The 22,370-nt window shown below is 38.7% G+C and overlaps 1 long non-coding RNA gene and 1 other non-coding gene across 2 annotated transcripts in view; one reads left to right on the forward strand and one right to left on the reverse strand.

Moving 5' to 3' along the window:
- The window catches only part of LOC126065837 (uncharacterized), a 203,798-nt gene that overhangs the window by 71,162 nt on the left and 110,266 nt on the right, over positions 1–22,370 (reverse strand). The window lies entirely within an intron of this gene.
- On the forward strand, positions 2,673–2,775 carry LOC126066173 (U6 spliceosomal RNA). Its single transcript, XR_007515028.1, has one exon. It is a non-coding gene; the product is annotated as a U6 spliceosomal RNA (small nuclear RNA).

Below are 22,370 nucleotides of genomic sequence, written 5' to 3' on the forward strand. Positions count from 1 at the left end.
CCTTTGCTCCGTTGTCAAAGAGCAGTTGACTATATTTGTGTGAGCCTGTTTCTGGGCTCTCTATTCTGTTCCATTGATCTATTTCTTCTTTTGCCAGTACCACAGTGTCTTGATTACTCTAGCTTTACAGTAAGTCTTGAAGTTGGGTAGCTTTAGTCTTTGGACTTTGTTCTTCTTCAATATTGTATTGGCTATTCTGGATCTTTTGCCTTTCCATATAAACCTTAGAATCAGTTTATCAATATCCACAAACTTAGTGAGATTTTGATTAGGATTGAGTTGAATTTATAGATCAAGTTGGGAAGAACTGACATCTTAACAATATTAAATCTTCATGTCCACGAACATAGAATATCTCTCCAATTTATTTAGATCTTGTTTAAATTCTCTCTTCAGAATTTTTTAGTTTTCTTCATATTGTACATATTTGGTTAGATTTAGACCCAAGTAGTTCATTTTTTTCCCATCATAATGATATCTGCCCTTCCCTTAATTATTTTACTTCTACTTTTTGGGGGTTTAATTTGCTTTTTTTTTTATCTAGCTTCTCATTGTGAAAGCTTAGATAATTGATTTTATCTTATTCTTTATTTCTAATATAAGCATCAAAAGCTATATATTTCCAAGAATTTGTTTAATTCCATTCTTCAAATTTTGATATGTTTTCATTTTTATTCAGTTCAAAATATTTTACAATATTTCTTTTAATTTCTTCTTTTAAATATAGGTTTTTAAAAAGTGATGTTTCATTTCTAAGCATTTGTGAATTTTCTAGATAGCTTACTATTATGGGTTTCTAACTTAATTCTATGTTCCAAAATATGCTCTGATTTTAAACCTTCAAAATATATTAGACTTTTTATGGCCCAGCATATGTTCTATTATTTAAGGTTTCATGTGCTCCTGAGAAGAGTGTGTATTATGTGGTTATTGGATATAGTGATTTATAAATGTCAATTAGGTAAAGATGATTGATAATGTTGTTCAATTCTCCTATACTTTTACTGCTGTTTTTCTACTTATTCTAGCATACTGAAAAGAGAGGTATTAATATAGCTAACTGTGGCTGTAGATTTGTCTATTTTTCCCTTTAGTTCTGTCAATTTTTGTTTTATATATTTTGAATTTTTTTTAGGTGTATGCATACTAAGATTTTTATGTCTTTTATCTGTGTCTTATATACTTTGGACATGTTGTCAGGAGGGATCAGTCCCTGGAGAAGGACATCATGCCTGGCAGAGTACAGGGTCAGTGGAAAAGAGGAAGACCCTCAACGAGGTGGATTGACACAGTGGCTGCAGCAATGAGCTCAAGCATAACAACAATTGTAAGGATGGCTCAGGACCAGGCAGTGTTTCGTTCTGTTGTGCATAGGGTCGCTCTGAGTTGGAACAGACTCGACGGCACCTAACAACAATAACGTCTACGGTAAGAATTTAATAAATTAAACAATATTATAATTTGACAAAATGTAAGGGTAATCATGTTACTTTTTAAACATTATAGAAGTGAACATGACATTATACGAACACAATGATTTTAAAAGTGGTGCAGTGGTTAAGAGCTTGGCTACTAACTAAAAGGCCTGCAGTTTGAATCCAACCGCACTCCACAGAAACCATATGGGGCAATTCTACCCTGTCCTATAGAGTAGCTATAAGTCAGAATCGACTCAATGGCAACTAACAACAACAATTTCACTTCAGCCTGAAAAATTTCCTTTAGCATTTTTTTAGTGTGGCTCTGCATCGTTCAGCACTCTAAAGATATGGCTCCACTGTCTTTTTTGATAAGTCAGCTGTCATTGCTCCCCTATGTGTAAAGTGTCTCTTTTCTCTGGTTGACTTTAAGATTTTCTCTTTATCTTTGGTTTTCAGTTAATTGACTATGATGTGCCTACCTGTGATTTGCTTTGTATTTATCCTGCTTTTGATTCACTTAACGTCCTGGATTTGTGGCAACATTTTAATTCAAATTTGGAAAGGTTTTGGCTAATATTACTTCAATTGCTTTTTCCACCCTCTTCTCCCCCTCTTCTTCTGGGACTTCAAATATACATTTTTGGTTGCATGATGTTGTCTCACATTCACTGAGTCGTCATTCTTTTCTCTTTTTTCTCTCTGTGCTTTAGTTTGGATGATTTTTATTAATCTTTCCTCAAGTTTATTGTCTTTCTTCTGTTTTGGCCAATCTATTAATCTCACTCAATGAATTTTGTATTTCAGATACTTTCTTTCTCAATTCCAGGATTTCCATTTGGTCCTTTCCTACTGTTTCTGGATCTCTCCATAAATTTCCCCATCTCCTCACTCATTTAATCCTTGTGTTTCTGTGGATTCTTTAACATATGCCTTTAATATAAAAGACAACTTTTTTTTACTTTTTAAGTTGTTTAAAATACAATTTATTATTTAAAGGAAATATTAACAATATACTATGGGGTTTATGAAGTTTGGAGGAGAAAAATATATTACGACACTATCAAAAAGAGTATTAACATATTTAATAGCTATTTTAAAGACCTTGTCTGACAATTTCAACACCCGGGTTGGGGGTTTGTTAATGTTCATTGATTTTCTCTTAATAAGTGTCACGTTCCTCTGTTCCTTTGCCTGTCTCACAACTTTTTATTGCATGTTGGATATTGGGTCTTAAAAAGAAGAGTAGACTGCTTGCTTCAGCAGCACGTATACTGAAATTGGAATAACACAGAAAAGATTGGCTTGGCCTCTGCACAAGGGCGACGTTCATATCCGTGATGCAGTCCATATTTTTAAAATAATTTAAAAATACAAAACAAGAAGAATAGTAGAGGAGCTCTGGTGGCATAGTGGTTAAGAACTATGGCTGCTAAACAAAAGGTTGATAGTTCAAATCCACCAGCTGCTCCTTGAAAACCCTATGGGGCAGTTCTACTCTGTCCTATAGGGTCTCTATGAGTCGAAGCTGACTTGATGGCAATGGGCTTGGCTTGGTTTTGGTTTAGAGGCTGAGGAAAGAGAGTGTGTCCTTTCATCTCTTGTGCAACTTGAATGAGGGGCTGATCAGTTTGACCCAATCAGAGGTTGAACTCTTTTGGGAGAAAGTTACAGATTTAATCCTTCTAGCAGGGTATTGGAATATAAGCATGGGGGATCTAAAGAGTTTGTTCTTTGTTTTTCAGCCCAGCCCTAACTTCATGTATTCTCACAGAGCTAAAATCTTTGAGTTCATCAGAAAATGAATTGGAAGGGTGTTTTGTTGTAGCTTTGATTAGATTCAGTTAACTTCTGCCTTCAAATACTCTGAAGCAGAGCTCAGGTCGTCTCTTTCTTCAGGAAATTCCAGGGGCCAAACACCGTAAGACTACAGAACTCAAAACAGAGAGATGGTAAATTTACAAGACCATGAGACTTTGAAACTACCAATCTTCATGACCTCAAATTTGCAAAACTTCAAGACAGCAAAAGCGTGATATCATAAGACTTTAAGACTGGTGACCACGTGAAGTCATGAGGTTTTGGGATCAGAATTTAAAAACTGTGAGACCATTGAATCTTGATAGCTCTTTCTGCTTTTTAGTTTCTTTTGCAGCCTCTTTTTACTTGATAAAATGAGTGAATTATTTGGCAGAAAGGATTATTTCTAAATTGGGGCTCATCCAGATGCAAATCTGATATCAGCCACCAAGTCTGTCAAATTTGGCAGGTTTTTCCTTGACCAACCAAAGACTGTCCTCTGCTAGCCTTACTTCTCTGCCCACCATACCCCCAACATCAGCTTCTAGTCCCAGGTGTAAAACGTGGTCCATCCTTTGCTCACCTAGGAAGAGCTCACCCCTCTATACTTGCATCTTTTTTGGTTTCTTTATGTCTAAAGCTCTTTCATGGCATTTAAATAGAAGTATGATTTTTGTTTTATCTAGTAATTTCTTGTTGTTTTAACAGGAGTAAAGTCTTTCACATGCTTCTACATGGTAACCAAAAGCAGAACCCTGGACATTCTTTTCAATATTTTTATTCATGGCTGCACATTTTATGCCTTTGTGGATTTTTTTTTTTTTAAGTATAAAAGTTCAAGCTTGATAATATTATGCTTGGGATATTATACACACACATATATATATGTATACACATAAATACAAACACACACACACACTTTGTGTTATTGTTAGGTACTGTTGGGTCAATTCCAACTCATAGAGACTCTATGTACAACAAAACAGAATGCTGCCTAGTCCCGTGCCATACTCATAATTGTTGCTATGTTTGAGCCCATTCTTGCAGCCACTATGTCAATCCATCTTGTTGATTCACACATACACACACACATATATAAAAACATTAAAAAAAAATCAAACCCAGTGCTGTCGAGTCGATTCCAACTCATAGCGACCCTATAGGACAGAGTAGAACTGCCCTATAGAGTTTCCAAGGAGCACCTGGTGGATTCGAACTGCCGGCCCTTTGGTTAGCAGCCGTAGCAATTAACCACTATGCCTCTAGGGTTTTCCATATAAAAACATACGGATGTATACAGACAGAGAGAGAGAAAGGGAGAGACAGAGACCTTTCTGCAGCACCCTAAACAATGCTTGCTTTTCTTCTTTCAAGGAATTCTAGTTGCTGAGAAGTAGCAGTAAAGGACTGGCTCTTGAGGTAGTTTCCCCCCAAAAAGTAATTCCTAAAAAAGTATTGAGCAAAGCAGTGCCATTGAAGTAAGTACTTGACTTCTCAAGAAAAGTACACTGAAGAACAAAGCCAACAACAATGCATAAATGCTGCTACATTTGGGGGAAAAAAAAGTCTTAGGGCTTTCTAGTAACTCCTTGTTACTTGTAATGGCCTAGTCTAATTTTACAAAGAGAAGATAACTCTGGATGTGGCCATGAGAATTGGTAGGCATGAGAAGACCCTGGAGGTAATGAATTGAGAGATTCAAACGTTTCCTTAATCTAGTTTAGAGGTGGGTACTGTCCTTTCTCAGACACAAATCAGAGCAGTGTTTTTCTTTTTTGAAGGGGAGTTGTCCTACTGCAATATCTATCAAAGGGCACGATGAAATCACTTAATGGGACAAATCTAGGTAGGAAACCAGAACTGAGTAGGTAAAGGGAGTGCAGGCTTAAGATGTCAAGTTCAAATAAGATCAGTTAAACTAACTAGCCAGGTGCTGTCAAGTTAACTCCAATTCATGGTGCCCTGATGTGTGTCAGAATAGACCTATAGTCCATAGGATTTTCAGTGGTTGATTTTTCAGAAGTAGATCAACAGTCCTTTCTTCTGAGGCACCTCTAGGTGGACTCGAACCTTCACGTTAACCATTTGCACCACCCACGACTCCCAAAGAGCAACTAATAGAACCAGATCCAACCCAAGACAAGATCTACTAGAAAAAGACAAGGAAACAGGAGAAGACATACAATCCAATTAAAAAATGGGCCAAGGACTTGAACAGACATTTCATCAAAGAAGATATTAAAATGGCCAACAAGAACTTGAAAAGCTGGTTAACATCATTAGTCTCTAGGGAGATGCAAATCAAACCACAATGAGATACCACTTCACCCCCATTAGAATGGCAATGATCAAAAAAATGAAAACAATAGGTGTTAGGTTGTGGAGAAACTGAAAACCTCATCCATGGCTAATGGGAAGGTAAAATGGTATACCCACTGTGGAAAACATTTTGGCAATTCCTCAAAAAGTTGAAAATAGAACTACCATATTACCCAGCAATCCCAATCCTAGGAGTATACCCAGAAAAGGTGAAAGCAAGAATGCAAATAGAACCTGCAATATTCTATTTGCACTATTCACAATAGCCAAACAGTGGCAGTAACCTAAATGTCCATCAACAGAAGAATGGCTAAACAAAATGCGGTACATACATACAATGGAATGTTACTCAGCCATAATGAGAAATAAAGTCTTGATGCATGCCAGAACATGAATGAGCCTTGAAAACAGCATATTGAGTGAAATAAAGTCAGTCACAAAAGGGCAAATGCTGTACAATCTCACTTATATGAGATAAGCAAATATATAGAAACCAGATTATTAGTGGTTACCAGAGGTGGGAGGCAAGAGGGATGGGAAGTTTTTGCTCTGGTCCTAGAGATCGGTCCTTCAGATCAAACATTCTAGACCCAACGTCTCACCCTGTGAGCTAGATTATTGGCAATTTATTTATCAGCAGTCTTGATGTATAGTGTATGGGGGTGGAGCTGGAGTAAACCACAAGCAAACCCGTTGCTTGCTGGTGAGTCAATTCTGACTGATAGTGACCCTATAGGACAGAGTAGAGCTGCCCCATGGGGTTTCCAAGGAGCACCTGGTGGATTCAAACTGCTGACCTCTCAGTTTGCAGCCCACCACCTCTTAACCGCTGCGCCACCAGGGCTCCAGAGGTTGATAGAGGGAGAATAATATTTACTGAGTGATAGCCAAACGCTATGCACTAAGAGAGCAATGACTATTTGAAAATTACCATAATGCTTGCCTAGTTTAGTTTATCTTCCCTTTGCATTCTGGCAAAAAAGTAGAAAAAAAGGGAAGAAATTACAGGTGCTTTATAAATATTGGAACAGGACAAAGGAAGCTAGGGAGAAGGACTCTAATTTCTTTAAGACATCAGTAATTTATAAAATTTTTGAAATTTAGCATCTTCCAGGTTGATCAGTCAGTTCATCAGGAACAAAGATATTTTGAACTTCCAAATGTTCATTGAGAGTCCTTCCTATAGCCCTGGGTGGGCATTCTTTGTATTCTGAGCTTTCCCACCATATCCCTTATTTCTTGACTAGTGGAATTTGAACTGGTAACATAAAACCCAGGGAAAGGAACTAGTTTTTAATATCCAAACCACCAAATCTAATCTGGATTTGTGAGCCTCTGAGGCTTCATAAAAGGGAAGGATAACGTCAGCTTAGGCTTTACCTCAAACCATGAGATGTTTAAATTCTGATTTATGATCTAGGCTGGACTAGCATAAGCTATTAAAAAGTCTCAAGTTCCATCACTTTTTTTTTTTTAATGTAAAGTAAAAGGACTGAACTTGCTCAGTTCCTTCCTGTTGGGTTAGTGGACTCCATTATGGAGCTATTCTCATATTTGTATCCGTTGGCCAAATGATCCCAGCCAGCCTCCTCCTACTCTCTAGAAGTCATCTTTAGTCCCAGTAAGGGGCATAGCAGGATTATGCTTCCCTAGACCCCACGTTTTAGAAGTCCCAAACTGGCCCTCCCCCTGCTGTTCTCCTCCCCAAAAGAGTGAGGAACAGGCCAGGGGAGCATGTCCCCCTGGAGTTCATGCCCTTTCCTCTAGACCACACTCCATGGGAGCTTAGAATTTCTTGCCCAGTGGCCTGTCATCTTACCTGCTGATCTTGGGATTTGCCAGCCTCCACAGCCCATGAGCCAGCAGCCTGCCATCTAACCTGCCAATCTTGGGCTCATCGGCCCCTGAACATATGTGAGTCAGGAGAAGCCTGGAGCCTGATGCCTAACCCACAGACCTGGGACTTGCCAGCCTCTATAACTGCGTGAGCCATTTCCTTGAAATGAATCTCTCTTTCTCTCCCTCTTTCCTTCTCTCTCTGTCTCTCTCTCACTAGTTTTACTTCTCTAGAGAACCCAGCCTAAGACAGGTACTATAAGCACATTATTTAGATATCTGAAAGCACATACTTTAAAAAACAAAACAAACTCAGAGTTGAAAGTGGTTTCACCTGGGAAATACAACATCAGAGATAGTAGGGAGAGGGGCATGAGACTATGTGTCACATAATAAGCTTATTAGAATGAACACATATAACTTTGATAAAAACAAAAACTGTGTTTTTTTTTTTAAACCTGATATACATTTTTTTAGATTTGGGGACCTTTAAGGACCCCTTTCTCAGAGGTCAGAGTCTGGAGTATTGGCTGCACCAAGATCAGTAAGTATTTACCTTCCTAGTTTATTTCCCTCATCTAGCTTCCTGGACTCTTTCCCAGGCTGATATCTAGGCTCTATTCTGGTATTTCACTGAAGGGCACTGGGCCTGCAGAGAGACCCAAAGTGCCAGAGGGCCAGTAAAGTCTCTGTCTTCAGTGTTCGGGGGATGCTGAAAAGTATACCGTGCCAGGACCTCCCAAGACTAAAGCCAGAGGTCATAGCGTGTTTGGAGAGGGGAGGCAAAAGTGGGGATCTCACTTATCTTGTCCCTTCAGATGGTAGTTTATCCTTCCACCTCTTCCTCCTGCCATCTTCCCATCATAAGGTGCCACACTGGGAAGGAGCTATATTTGACAGGGGATTGAGAAGTTCAGCCCATAGAATCTTTTTGAAAGCTCCTGTCTCCAATTCTGTCTTTACCTGTGACATTATGTAACTCCTAAGACATGGAAGACAATCTGCATCAATATAATCTCCTAAGATTCTGCCTTACCAATGGTAATCTATGTTTGAATCTTAGGAACCCAATGACCTGGGGGTTACAGCTTTAGAGAGAAATGGGCCCTAGTTTAATAACACCCATTCTCTTCAGATGCTATAGATCAGCACAGTTCAATAAAACTTCCTGTGCTGATGGAAAGATTTTATATCTGCGCTGTGTAATATAGTAGCTGCAATATGGTAACTGAATTTTTAATTTAAAGTAATTCAAGTAGCCACATTGAGGCTGGTTTTTACCGTGTTGGACAGTGTAGCTGTAGACAGACTCTCTATTCAATTGTGGAGTCAGCATTTGCCCCCAGGGAATTTTTTGAGTATCTGTTAGGTACCAGCCCCTGCACCAGGCTCTGCAGGAGGCACATGAGAGAGAGGGTTTATTGCATGCTCCATGCCCAGAAAAGTTTCACTTCTCCCTTGGGAGGAGAGATTGAGATGAAAAAATTTAAAGCAGAAGTGGTGGGCAAAGAGTTTGTACACCTTGTTAGTCTTGTCTGCCAAATGGGGGTATGTTCTGAAGGGCAGGACTCAGCTCATGCCCAGGCTGAGTGTCCAGTGGTTGTGTAATAGAGACAGCTGTGCTAATGGGGACTCAGTTTTTAGCTGGGTACCAGCTTAGCACAGTTGGGGCAGCTCAGCGTGGCTGAGGGCGGAGAAGATAGGAGCTCTATGGTTCAGCTCTAGGAAGGTGACCGCTTGTCCTGTCTCAAGAAGAGGAGGCAGAGCCTGTGGAGATACTGAGTACTCCTCAGAAAAACCCTAGGACTCCACCCTCCACCCCATTCAGCAGCACCAGTCCTGGCCAGCATCCAGAATGGGTAGTAACATCCGAACTTATCTCCTCTCTGTGACCCTCTCTGGAGGTGATGATCCATTTTTAAAACTGATTTTAAAAGATCTTTGTTGGACCCATTCATGATAAAAACTCTCAGCAAAATAGGAATAGAAGGAAAATCCCTCAACATAATAAAGGGCATTTATACGAAGACAACAGTCAACATCATTCTAAATGGAGAGAGTCTGAAAGCATTCCCCTTGAGATCAGGAACCAGACAAGGATGCCCTTTATCACCACTCTTATTCAACATTGTGTTGGAGGTCCTAGCCAGAGCAATTAGGCTAGATAAAGAAATAAAGGGCATTCAAACTGGCAAGGAAGAAGTAAAACTATATTTGCGGATGATATGATCTTGTACATAGAAAACCCCCAAAGTATTCACAAGAAAACTACTGGAACTAATAGAAGATTTCAGCAGAGTATCAGGATACAAGATAAACATACAAAAATCAGTTGGATTCCTCTACACCAACAAAAAAGAACATTGAAGAGGAAATCACCAAATCGATACCATTTACAGTAGCCCCCAAGAAGATAAAATACTTACCAGAGATGTAAAAGACCTATACAAAGAAAACTAGCAGACACTACTACAAGAAACCAAAAGAGACCTACATAAGTGGAAAAACACACCGTGCTCATGGATAGGAAGACTCAACATTGCCAAATGTCTGTTCTACCCGAAGTGATTTACAGAAACAATGCAATCTCAATCCAAATTCCAATGGTATTTTTTAATTAGATGGATAAACAAATCACCACCTTCGTACAGAAGGGGAAGAGGCCCCAGATAGGTAAAGCATTACTGAAAAAGAAGAACAAAGTGCTCCGGAGGCCTCACACTACCTGACTTTAAACCTATTACACCACCACAGTAGACAAATCAGCCTGATACTGGTACAACAATAGATACATAGACCAATGGAACAGAACTGAATCCAGACATAAATTCATCCACGTATGAGCAGCTGACATTTGACAAAGGCCCAAAGTCTGTTAAATGGGGGAGAAGACAGTCTCTTTAACAAATGGTGCTGGAATAACTGGATATCCATCTGCAAAAAAATGAAACAAGACCCATACCTCACACCATGCACAAAAACTAACTCAAAATGGATCAAAGACCTACATATAAAATCTAAAATGATAAAGATCATGGAAGAAAAGATAGGCACAACGCTGGGAGTCCTAATACCTGGCATAAAAAGTATACAAAACATTACTAACAATGCACAAACTCCAGAAAAGAAAGTGGATAACTGGGAGCTCCTACAAACCAAACACTTATGCTCATCTAAAAACTTCACCAAAAGATAAAAAACCCATTTAAAAAATGGACAAAGGATATGAACAGACACTTCACCAAAGAAGACATTCAAGCAGCTAACAGGTACATGAGGAAATGCTCACAATCATTAGCCATTAGAGAAATGCAAATCAAAACTACAATGAGATACCATCTCACCCCGACAAGGTTGGCATTAATCCAAAAAGCAAAATAATAAATATTGGATTAATTTTTTAAATGGGTTATTTGTCTTTTTGTTGTTGAGGTTTTGCAATATCTTGTAGGTTTTAGAAATTGGATCCTGATCGGATCTGTGGTAGCCAAAAATTTCTTCCTAGTCTGTAGGCTATCTTTCAGTGAAGTCTTTGAATGAGCATAAGTGTTTGGTTTTTAGTAGCTCCCGGTTATCCAGTTTCTCTTCTCCCACTGCTGGTGGGAATGTAAAATGGTACAATGACTTTGGAAATCGATTTGATACTTCCTTAAAAAGCTAGAAATAGGACTACCATACGATCCAGCTATCCCACTCCTTGAAATATATCCTAGAGAAATAAGAGCCTTCACAAGAATACATACATGCACACCCATGTTCATTACAGCACTGTTTACAATAGCAGAAAGATGGAAGCAAACAAGGTGCCCATCAATGGATGAATGGATAAATAAATTATGGTGTATTCACACAATGGAATCTATACAAGGATGAAGAACAGCAATGAATCCCTGAAACAACTCATAACGTGGAGGAATCTGGAAGGCATTTTGCTGAGTGAAATTAGTCAGTCACAAAAGGATGAATATTGTATAAGACCACTATTATAAGAACTCAAGAAAAGGTTTAAACACAGAAAAAAATGTTTTTGATGGTTATGAGGGTGGGGAGGGAAGGAGAGGGGTATTCACTAATTAGATAGTTTTAGGTGAAGGGAAGGACAGCGCACAATACAGGGGAAGTCATCACAACTGGACTAATCCAAAAGCTAAGAATTTTCCTGAATACAATCAAACACTTCAAGGGACAGATTAGCAGGGGCAGGGGTTTGGGGACCATAGTTTCAGGAGATATCTAGGTCAATTTGCATAACATAGTGTATTAAGAAAACATTCTTTATCCCACTTTGCTTTGTGGCATCTGGGGTCTTAAAAGCTAGCGAGTGGCCATCTAACAGGCATCAACTGGTCTCAACCCATCTGGAGCAAAGGAGAATGAAGAACACCAAAGACACAAGGAAAATATGAGCCCAAGAGAAAGAAAAGGCCACATAAACCAGAGACGCCATCAGCCTGAGACGGGAAGAACTAGGTGGTGCCTGGCTACAACCAATGACTGTCCTCACAATGACAAGACCTCAAATTCTTGTAACAAGACCAGACTTAATGGTCTGACTGAGACTGGACGGACCCCAGGGGTCATGGCCCCCAGACTCTCTGCTAGCCCCAAACTAAAATCATTCTCAAAGCTAACTCTTTAAAGATTATATTGGACTATAAGACATAAAATGATACTGGTGAGGAGTGTGTTTCTTAGCTCAAGTAGACACATGAGACTATGTGGGCAGCTCCTGTCTGGAGGCAAGATGAGAAGGCAGAGGGGGACAGGAGCTGGTTGAATGGACACAGGAAATACAGAGTGGAGAGAAGGAGTGTGCTGTCACATTGTAGGGAGAGCAAATAGGGTCATGTAACTATGTGTGTATGTTTTTGTATGAGAAACCGACTTGAATTGTAAACTTTCACATAAAGGACAAAAAAAAAAAACTTTGTTAGGAGAAAAAAATAAATGAATGGGTTGTACTAGATTTAAAAAAAAAAAAAAAAAAAGTTGCCATTGAGTTGATTCCAACTCATTGCGACCCTAAAATAATTTGTCTACAGGATTTTGTAGTGTAAAAAGTACTTCCACATACACAATCTAATAATAGTCTGCCATTCTTTCTGTGAGTTAGGTTATTACTATCCTATTTTACAGACAAAGAAATTCAGGTTTATGAATATGCAATGCCACGTCAAAGTACACGCGGCAAGGATGTAACCTAAATGAGACTTGAATCCGGGTCTCTTGACTCAGTGTTCTCTCCTTTGTGCCATGACTGTCTTTAAAGCAGCTCTATCAGCCTGAAAATATTTTGTAAATTCAAGGTCCCCTTGTTATTGGCAAAAGTGCCAGTATTAGACATTAGAGTTTGGAAGCATCTCAGAGATAAGCTAGCTCAACCTTACTGTAATAAGAAATATGGGGCTCAGAAAAGATTTTTCAGGCCACCAAGATTTTATTAGACGTGTAGGAGAAGAATCTGATCCATGAGAAAGCATGGCTTAAATTTCCTTAAATTGCTTTCGTCCAGAAGTCTTTGTCCTATTCTGACAAGGTGGGATTTATTTTTATTTTACAGATGAGGAAACCAAGGCACATAGAGGCAATATGTATAGTCCAGATTCTACAAATAAATGAGCTTTTCCTTGAGAAATCACTTCTAGTCCACTCTCTTGAGAGATTCCTCATGGATTATAACATGTCAATGGGGAGTAAATTTTTACTGCATAAGCCCTGTCCACTTGTGCCACTTCACCACTTTTGAGAATAAATGCAATGGAGTCCTTCCATGGTAACCAATCCAATTCCATTTCTGGAATGAGCAATCTCAGTGAAAGAAAATCCTTACAACATTTTACAGTTTCTCTCATTATCGAAATGGCCTTGTAGACTTGTTTCCAAAGCATTTACAACATGATAACCTGATAGCTTTCTACTCAGAAATGACCATGTAAGGCAGTTCAGCGAAACCCCACATACAGCAAGAACTGAGGAAAGTTCATTGTGCTCGCAGTGCACACAACTTTCAAAGCAAGTAAGTTTTTTTTTTTTTTTCAGGTCAATTAAACCTGTGTTCAATAAAATCACATGGGAGACAAGAGGGCAGGGAACGTGTTATTGATTACATCTCAGTTACACCTGGAAAGAGGCTCTCCTGCCTGATCTTGATTAAAAATCATTTCCAAATCTAAATTTCCACAACATCACATCATTTTCCATTATCCCCATCTACCTTCTCTCCTCCCTATCCCCAATACCTCTGAGTTTGCAAACTGCAGTTTCTACTGAAGACATTCCAGTTGTGTATGATTCTCAAATTGTCCATTACTTGGGTGAAAGACAGCCTGACCCAGGGATAAGCCAAGGCACCACAGAGAAAAGGCAAGATTGCTTTCTTTATCAAGGTTAGTAGAAAATTAGAACAGAGGACTGTAACAGCGCATTTACTGGCATCATCATGGGAAGAGCTCTTCAGTGCAAGTACATTTTACAGGACAGGGTAGAACTGCCCCATGGGGTTTCCCAGGCTCTTAACTGCTGTGTCACCAGGGCTTCACAATCTTTACAGAAGCAGACTACCACATTTTTCTCCTCTGGTGTGGCTGGTGGGTTAGAATTACTGACCTTTCAGTTAGGAGCCAAGTGCTTAACCGTTACACCACCAGGGCTCCTATTTATATAGAAGAAACTTAATAGTCATACACCAAAACCAGACAAAAATGAAATTGCCATACCCCCGGATTATATATGTTTTTCTAGAGAATATATAAAAATATTAGTTGAAAACAATTATCATGGATTCAGTTGTACTATATAAAAGCCATATTATGTTCAGATTTGTAGCAATGGTCAATCTCTGTCACCATACAGTACAAAACCTCAAGCGTGGTAAAGGAACACCAAGGTCAAACCCTGGCTCTTGGACTTAATAGCTGTGTAACCAATCTCCTGTGGACTCTGAGGCTTAGTTTCCTTACCTGTAGAATGTACATGGCACATACTAAATCAACAAATCGTAGTATTTGTTATCAGTAATAATATATATACCACTATTCAATAATAAATAAAAAATTTTTTTTATTCATAACACAGGTGGGATCCTTATTCTGCTCATCAAAATTAAAATCGAGATATACCATGTATTAAACCAATTTAAGTGTTTTGCTCTCAAGAGCAGATGCTTCTTCAAACTAATTTCTACAAGTGAAAATGAGATTAATTCCACTGATACATTCTTCCAACATATCCCATTATTTACTTGTATTGATCATCTATGATTATCGAGTTCACACTTTTGGATAGACCGACAGGAAAAAGAGAAGGGTGCTAACATTTGTTGTCTCTTCTATATAAGGCATTGTGCTAATTGCTATAGCATATACCAATTATGTTATTTGATGTCACTTTGAAGATTAAGGTGCACCTTACCCAAGCCATGTTATTTTCAATAGCTTCATATGCATGTGAAAACTGGACAACAAATAAGGAGGACCAAAGAAGAGCTGATGCCTTTGAATTATGGTGTTGGCAAAGAATATTGACTATACCATGGACTGCCAGAAGAACAAACAAATCTGTCTTGGAAGAAGTACAGCCAGAATGCTCCTTAGAAGCGAGGATGGAGAGACTTCGTCTCACATACTTTAGACATGTTATCAGGAGGGACCAGTTCCTGGAGAAGGACAATGTGCTTGGTAAAGTAAAGGGTCAGCGAAAAAGAGGAAGACTGCCAACGAGATGGATTGACACGGTGGCTGCAACAATGGGCTGAAACACAGCAACAATCGTGAGGATGGCCAGGACCTGGCAGCACTTCTTTCTGTTGTACACAAGGTTGCTACGAGTCAGAACTGACTTGACAGCACCTAACAACAACAACTAAAAACTGTATGAGAGAAATACTGTGCTGCCAACTTTTTTAACAGCTAAGGAAACTGAGTCATGCCGAGGCTAAATACATTGCCAATGATAAATGGCAGAGCTGGGATTAAAATCAGGGTATATGGGATTTTGAAGCCCACACTCTCTGGTGTCATCAGAGAAGCAAGGATTCCTGTGGAATTACAAAGGTTAGAGGACAATAGACATTTTAAGAGCATTTCTCCAGAGCCCTGTAAGAAAAGGAAGAATCTTTGCTTATATTCTAGTGAGAATAATATTTCCTCAGTTTATGGTTCCCTTTTATTTACTATTTTCCAAACGCTAAAAACAAAATAAGAATTTTTTTTCTAGCTGACCGTGAAAAACGAGTTCGTCAAAATGCACAAATATTCCTTGATCACAATAGGATATTCTGTATCTCTTTTGTTTTACACACTACCTGAAAATGGCACCTTCAGTGAGTTGTAATTCTTTTCTCTTTCACTTCTTTCTTTCTGTTCAAATGAAGGCCCTTCAAATGACTCCAATACCTATTGGAAGTTTCACTGTGTCAAAAACAACACATCATGTCTTTGTCCAGAAGATAGAAAAGAAAGAATGTTTGTTGAGAGTGTGTACTGTGTGACTTATATCATACTAGTCCTCCAAGAATCCTATAAGATGGGGACCTTTGTCCCCATTTTACATAGAGATGAGGAAATTGAGGCTCAAAGTGTTGTTAAGTAAACTCCTAAAGAAAAGTCCTAATAAGTGGAAAAACTGGAATTAAAATCACATATTGATTCTAAATAAAAACCATTTTTATTTATTGCATAGTTATCATATTCTGAGTAATTTAAAAACGTCATATTTAATCCTTTAATTGAGCCATTCTTGATTTGGTATTATGCTCTCCATTTTAAACATCATGAGACAATGGCTTATGCAGGCTAAGAAACTTTCTCAAAGCCACACGGTCAGTAAGAATTTGTTGTTCGTTGCCATCAAGTTGATTCCAACTGATGCCAACTCCATATGTGCAGAATAGAACTGCTCCATAGGATTTTCAAGGCTGTGGTCTTTTGGAAGCAGATTGCCAGGCCTGTCTTCCTAGGTGCCTCTGGGTAGGTTTGAACTACCAACCTGTTGGTTAGCAGTCCAGCACTTAACCATTTGTACCACCCAGAGACTCCAGTGAGAATTAGAACCAAGACTGTAGCCTTGGTCTACCTGTGTCCAAAGCTCCATGCTGTTAATTCATGTAAAGAGGAAGTGGATGTGGAAGCAAGGAGAAACTGCAGGAGGTCTTCTTGTAATTCATGTCAATAAGGAAAAGAAGGAAGGGCGTGGTTAGTGTCATGCAATTTGTGAAACAGATTTTTTTAAATGGAAAAGAAAAAGAGTTAACCCACGGACAGGGACAAAGAAGAACCAGAAGCAGCCAAAGAAAAGTTGTGACAAAGCAGTCCTGTCAAACAGAAAGGAAGTGCAGTCATGTAAAGAAATCAACAACCCAAGAAGGCCTCTGATATTAAAAGAATAGAAACAAATGAGAGAACGAGCCCTTAAAAAACACTGTCATTGAGACCAAGCCTAAAGCATGCTGTGACTGGTTAAAAAAAAAATTACAGTGCTCAAGACAACAAAAAGGACTTCTTGAAGCTAACTTTGGGAAAAGATAAATAAATAAGTTTTTTTCAAAAGTTAAAATAGTAATAATAATAATGTAACAGAGTCACCAGGTTACTGCTGCACCTGCCTTAGCTGCATTTGTACCTGCATGTTGTCGTTCTGGAAAGAAAGGGATTCTGAGTTTTAATTTATACTAACTTTAGACAGTGGTTCCTGAGAGGCCAACATGTAGAACCCCAAAAGTTGTCAGCCTTGAAGTCCCAAGTCAAAAGTCAAAATATTTTGTGCAAGGAATTGATGAAGAGATAAAAGGGTGCAGGAATGGGGGAAGGAGTGGCAAGAGAATATAGGAATGATCAAGAAAGAAGACAGGAGGGCAAAGTAAACTGCATCTGTATATACATATGGTTGGAACGGGAATTAGATTAGAAATTACTCAGAGGCTAATTAATGCTCAGAAAGAATCCCTTTGTCACTGGCTTGATCTAAGTGCTTTGTTATCTCCGTGAACAATGGGGGATGGCTGTGCTGCCTTAGGGTGTGACTAATGGCCCACACCATCTGTGACTTCTCTCATGCACCTGAACCCAGGCAGGAAACACCCTTGATGGCACCATCACAGTGGGGGCCTGGGAAGAGTTGTAAGGAGGCCCAGACCTTTGAAAAAGAAAGAAGATTGTCACTGGGAATATTCTGAATTTGCTGTCTGGAAAAAATTTACTTTTCTATGCTTTTTTTTTTTCACTTCTTTTCTTCCTTCCTTTCTTTTTTTAAACTGAATGAAAGTAATAGATGCTGTACCACTCACTGGTCTTTGAAGAAGAAAGAAATGTCACGTGGTCTGATAGAAGGTAAGATGAGGAAGGTAACCACAGAAGAGAAATACGTTAAAAAAAGAAAAAATGAGAGAAAGAAATTAGATTCAGAAAAGAAAAAGATTAAGACAGAAGAATTATTTTGAAAACCTTAAGATAATTATAAGACACAACGTATTATTGTTAAGTGCCAGTGTCACACTTGCAAACGACATTTTCACATCTATAAAATGGACATAATTGTACATGCCTCACAGAATTTATCTAGGTTGATAACACCAACTATCTCATAGAGGGCTGTGAGAATTAAATGAGTGAATGCGTGTGAAGTGCTTAAAACATGCCGAGCACATAAAAAATGTTCAATATTGTTAGCTGTCGTTGTTGTTAGTGGTAGTAGTAATATTGTTGTTAAAAAAAAATTTAGGTGCCATCAAATCAGTTCTGCCTCATAGCGACTTTATGTACCATAGAATGAAACACTGTCTGGTCCTGCTCCATGCTCACAATTATTGTTATGCTTGAGCCCATTGTTGCAGCCACAGCATCAGTCCATCTTGTTGAGAATCTCTCTCTTTTCTGCTGGCCCTCTACTTTACCAAGCATGATGTCCTTCTCCAGGCACTGATCCCTCCTGACAACATGTCTAAACTATGTAAGATGCAGTTTTGCCATCCTTGCGTCTAAGGAGCATTCTGATTGTAATTCTTACTAATTTGTTTGGTAGTCCATGGTATATTCAATATTCTTCATCAATACCACAATTCAAAGGCATCAGTTCTTCTTGGGTCTTCCTTATTCATCTTTCACATGCATATGATGTGATTCAAAATACCATGGCTTGGGTCCGTTGCACCTTAGTCTTCAAGGTGACATCTTTGCTTTTCGACACTTGAAAGAGGTCTTTTGCAGCAGATTTGCCCAATGCAATGTGTCTTTCAATTTCTTGACTGCTGCTTCCATGGGTGTTGATGTGGATCCAAACAAAATAAATCCTTGACAACTTCAATATTTTCTCCATTTATCATGATGTTGCTTATTGGTCCAGTTGTAAGGATTTTTGTCTTATGTTGAGGTGTAATCCATACTGAAGGCTGTGGTCTTTGATCTTCATCAGTAAGTGCTTCAAGTCCTCTTCATTTTCAGCAAGCAAGGTTGTGTCATCTGCATATCACAGGTTGTTAATGAGATTTCCTCCAATCCTGATACCCCATTTTTCTTCATATAGTCCAGCTTCTCTTAGAAGAAGAAAATGCATGCCTATTTCTAGGCACAAATACTATTTATTTCAGAATCTACTGTCCTACATACAAAGCAAGAAAAAACAACCCACTGTCAAGAGACAAAGAAAGCAACAGAACCAGATTCAAAGATGACCAGATGTTACCAAAAACCAAACCCACTGTGATCGAGTCGATACCGACTCATAGCGAGCAGATGTTAGAACTAAACAAATTAAAAATAAGTATGGTTAGTATGTTAAAGACTCCCACTGAAAAGACAAACAACACACATGAACAGATGGGAATTTCAGCAGAGAGATGGGAACTGTAAGAAGGAGACAAATGTGAATGCTAGGAAACAAAAAACATGATAACAGAGATGAACAATGCCTTTGATGGGCTTATCAGAAGATTCAACACAGGAGAAGAAAGAATAAGTGAACTTGGAAATAGTTCAATAGAAACTACCCAAACTAAAACATGAAGGAAAAAAAAGAGCGAAAACAAACACATTTAAAAATAAAAAATAAAAGTGTATCAAAAAATTATGGAACAATATCAAAAGGTCTAACATAGATGCATATTTTTAATCCCAGAAGAAAAACAGAGAGAAATGGACAGGAAAACATTTTTTGAGAAGATAATGGGCGTCTTAGTCATCTAGTGCTGCTATAACAGAAATACCACAAGTGGATGGCTTTGACAAAGAAAAACTTATTCTCTCACAGTCTAGGAGGCTAGAAGTCTGAATTCAGGGCGCCAGCTCCAGAAGTCTTTCTGTCTCCGTTGGCTCTGGGGGAAGGCCCTTGTCACTAATCTTACCCTGGTTTACAGGCTTCTCAGCACAGGGACCCCCGGTCCAAAGGATGCATTCCCCTACTGGTCCTTCATTCTTGGTAGTAGGAGGTTCCCATGACTCTCTGCTCGCTTCTCTCCTTTATATCACAAAAGAGATCAACCAAAGTATAACCTAATCTTGTAGATTTGAGTCCTGCCTCATTAACATAACTGCCTTTAATCCTGCTTCATTAACATCATAGGATTTACAACACATAGGAAAATCGCTTCAGATGACAACATGGTGGACCACTACACAATACTGGAATCATGGCCTAGCCAAGTAGGATACACATTTTCAGGGAACACAATTCAACTAATAACAATGGGTAATAACTTTCCAGAAATAATGAAAGACATTAATCACAAATCAACGAAGCTCAAAGAACCTGAAGCAGGGTATATGCTTCCTCTACTCCTTCCTCTCAAGATACATTATATTCAAACCACCGAAAACCAAAGTTAAAAGATATAATTATAAAAGCAGTCAGTGAAAAAAGGATTCACTGCATACTTAAAGATAATCATCAGAGTAAATTTCTTATCAGAAAATAGCAAGCCAGAGGACAGTGGAGTGACATTTTTTTAATGCTGCAAGAAAAAACTGTTGACACAGAACACTTTGCTGTTGTTGTTAGGTGCTGTCAAGTTAGTTCCAACTGGTAGCAACTCCATGCACAACAGACTGAAACACTGCTGGGTCCTGTGCCATCCTCACAATTGTTAGTATGCTTGAACCCATTGTTGCAGCCACTGTGTCAATCCATCTCGTTGAGGATCTTCCTGTCTTTTGTTGACCCTCTGTTTATGAAGCATAATGTCCTTCTCCAGGGACTGATCCCTCCTGATAACATGTCCAAAGTATGTGAGATGTAGCCTCACCATCCTTGCTTCTATGGAGCATTCCTGTTGTACTATCTCTAAGACAGATTTGTTTGTTCTTTTGGCAGTCCACGGTACATTCAATATTCCTTGACAATACCACAGTTCGAAGGCATCAAATCTTCTTCAGTCTTCTGTATTCATTGTCCAGCTTTTACATGCATATGACATGATTCAAAATACCATGGCTTGGGTCAGGTGCACCTTAGCCTTAGAGGTAATATCTTTGTTTTTCAACACTATAAGGAGGTCTTTTGCAACAGATTTGACCAATGCATTGAGTCTTTTGATTTCTTGACTGTTTCTTCCATGGGTGTTAATTGTGGATCCAAGTAAAATGAAATTCTTGGCAACTTCAATCTTTCTCCATTTATCATAATGTTGTTTATTGGTCCAGTTGTGAAGATTTTTGTCTCCTTTATGTTGAGGAGTAATCCATACTGAAGGCTGTGGTCTTTGATCTTCATCAGTAAGTTCTTCAAGTCCTCTTCACTTCCAGCAAGCAAGGTTGTGTCATCTGCATATCTCAGGTTGTTAATGAGTCTTCCTCCAACACTGATGCCCCATTTTTCTTCATTTAGTCCAGCTTCTCATATTATTTGCTCAGCATACAGATTGAACACGTATAGTGAAAGGATACAGCCCTGACACACACCTTTCCTGACTTTAAGCAGCCCAGTATTCCCTTGTTCTGTTAGAACGGCTGCCTCTTGATCTGTGTACAGATTCCTCATGGGCGCAATTAAGTGTTCTGGAATTCCTATTCTCTGAAATGTTATTCATAATTTGTTATGATCCACCCAGTGTAATAATGCCTTAGCAATAGTCAATAAAATACAGGTAAATATCTTTCTGGTATTCTCTCCTTTCAGCCAGGACCCATCTGACATCAGCAATATATCCCTGGTTCCATGTACTCTTCTAAATCCAGCTTGAATTTCTGGTAGTTTCCTGTTGATATACTGTTGCCACTTTTGAACACTCTTCAGCAAAATTTTTCTTGCATGTGATATTAATGATATTATTCAATAATTTCCACATTTGGTTGGATCACTTTTCTTTGGAATAAGCATCAATATGGATCTTTTCCAGTTGGCTAGCCAGATAGCTGTCTTCCAAATTTCTTGATACAGACAACTGAGCACTTTCAGCACTGTATCTATTTGCTGTAACATCTCAGTTGATATTCTGTCAATTCCTGGAGCCTTGTTTTTTGCAAATGGCTTCAGGGCAGCTTAGACTTCTTTCAGTACCATCAGTTCCTGATCATATGTTACCTTCTGAAGTGATTAAACATTGACAAATTTGTTTTGGTATAGTGATCCTGTATTCCTTCCATCTTCTTTGATGTTTCCTGCATCATTTAATATTTTCCCCGCAGAATTCCTTCAGTATTGCAACTCGAGGCTTGAATTTTTTCTTCAGTTTTTTCAGCTTGAGAAATGCTAAGCATGTTCTTTCCTTTTGATTTTCTATCTCCAGATCTTTGCACATGTCATCATAACACTTTACTTTGTCTTCTTGAGCCACCCTTTGAAATCTTCTGTTCAATTCTTTTGCTTCATCATTTTTTCCTTTTGCTTTAGCTACTCAACATTCAAGAGCAAGTTTCAGAGTCTCTTCTGACATCCATTTAGGTCTTTTCTTTCTCTCCTGTCTTTTTAATGAGCTCTTGCTTTCTTCATGTCTGACGTCCTTAATGTCATCCCACAACCCGTCTGGTCTTTGGTCATTAGTGCTCAATGCATCAAATCTATTCTTGAGAT

Source organism: Elephas maximus, chromosome 22 (assembly GCF_024166365.1).
Source record: "Elephas maximus indicus isolate mEleMax1 chromosome 22, mEleMax1 primary haplotype, whole genome shotgun sequence".
Lineage (NCBI taxonomy): Eukaryota > Metazoa > Chordata > Mammalia > Proboscidea > Elephantidae > Elephas > Elephas maximus.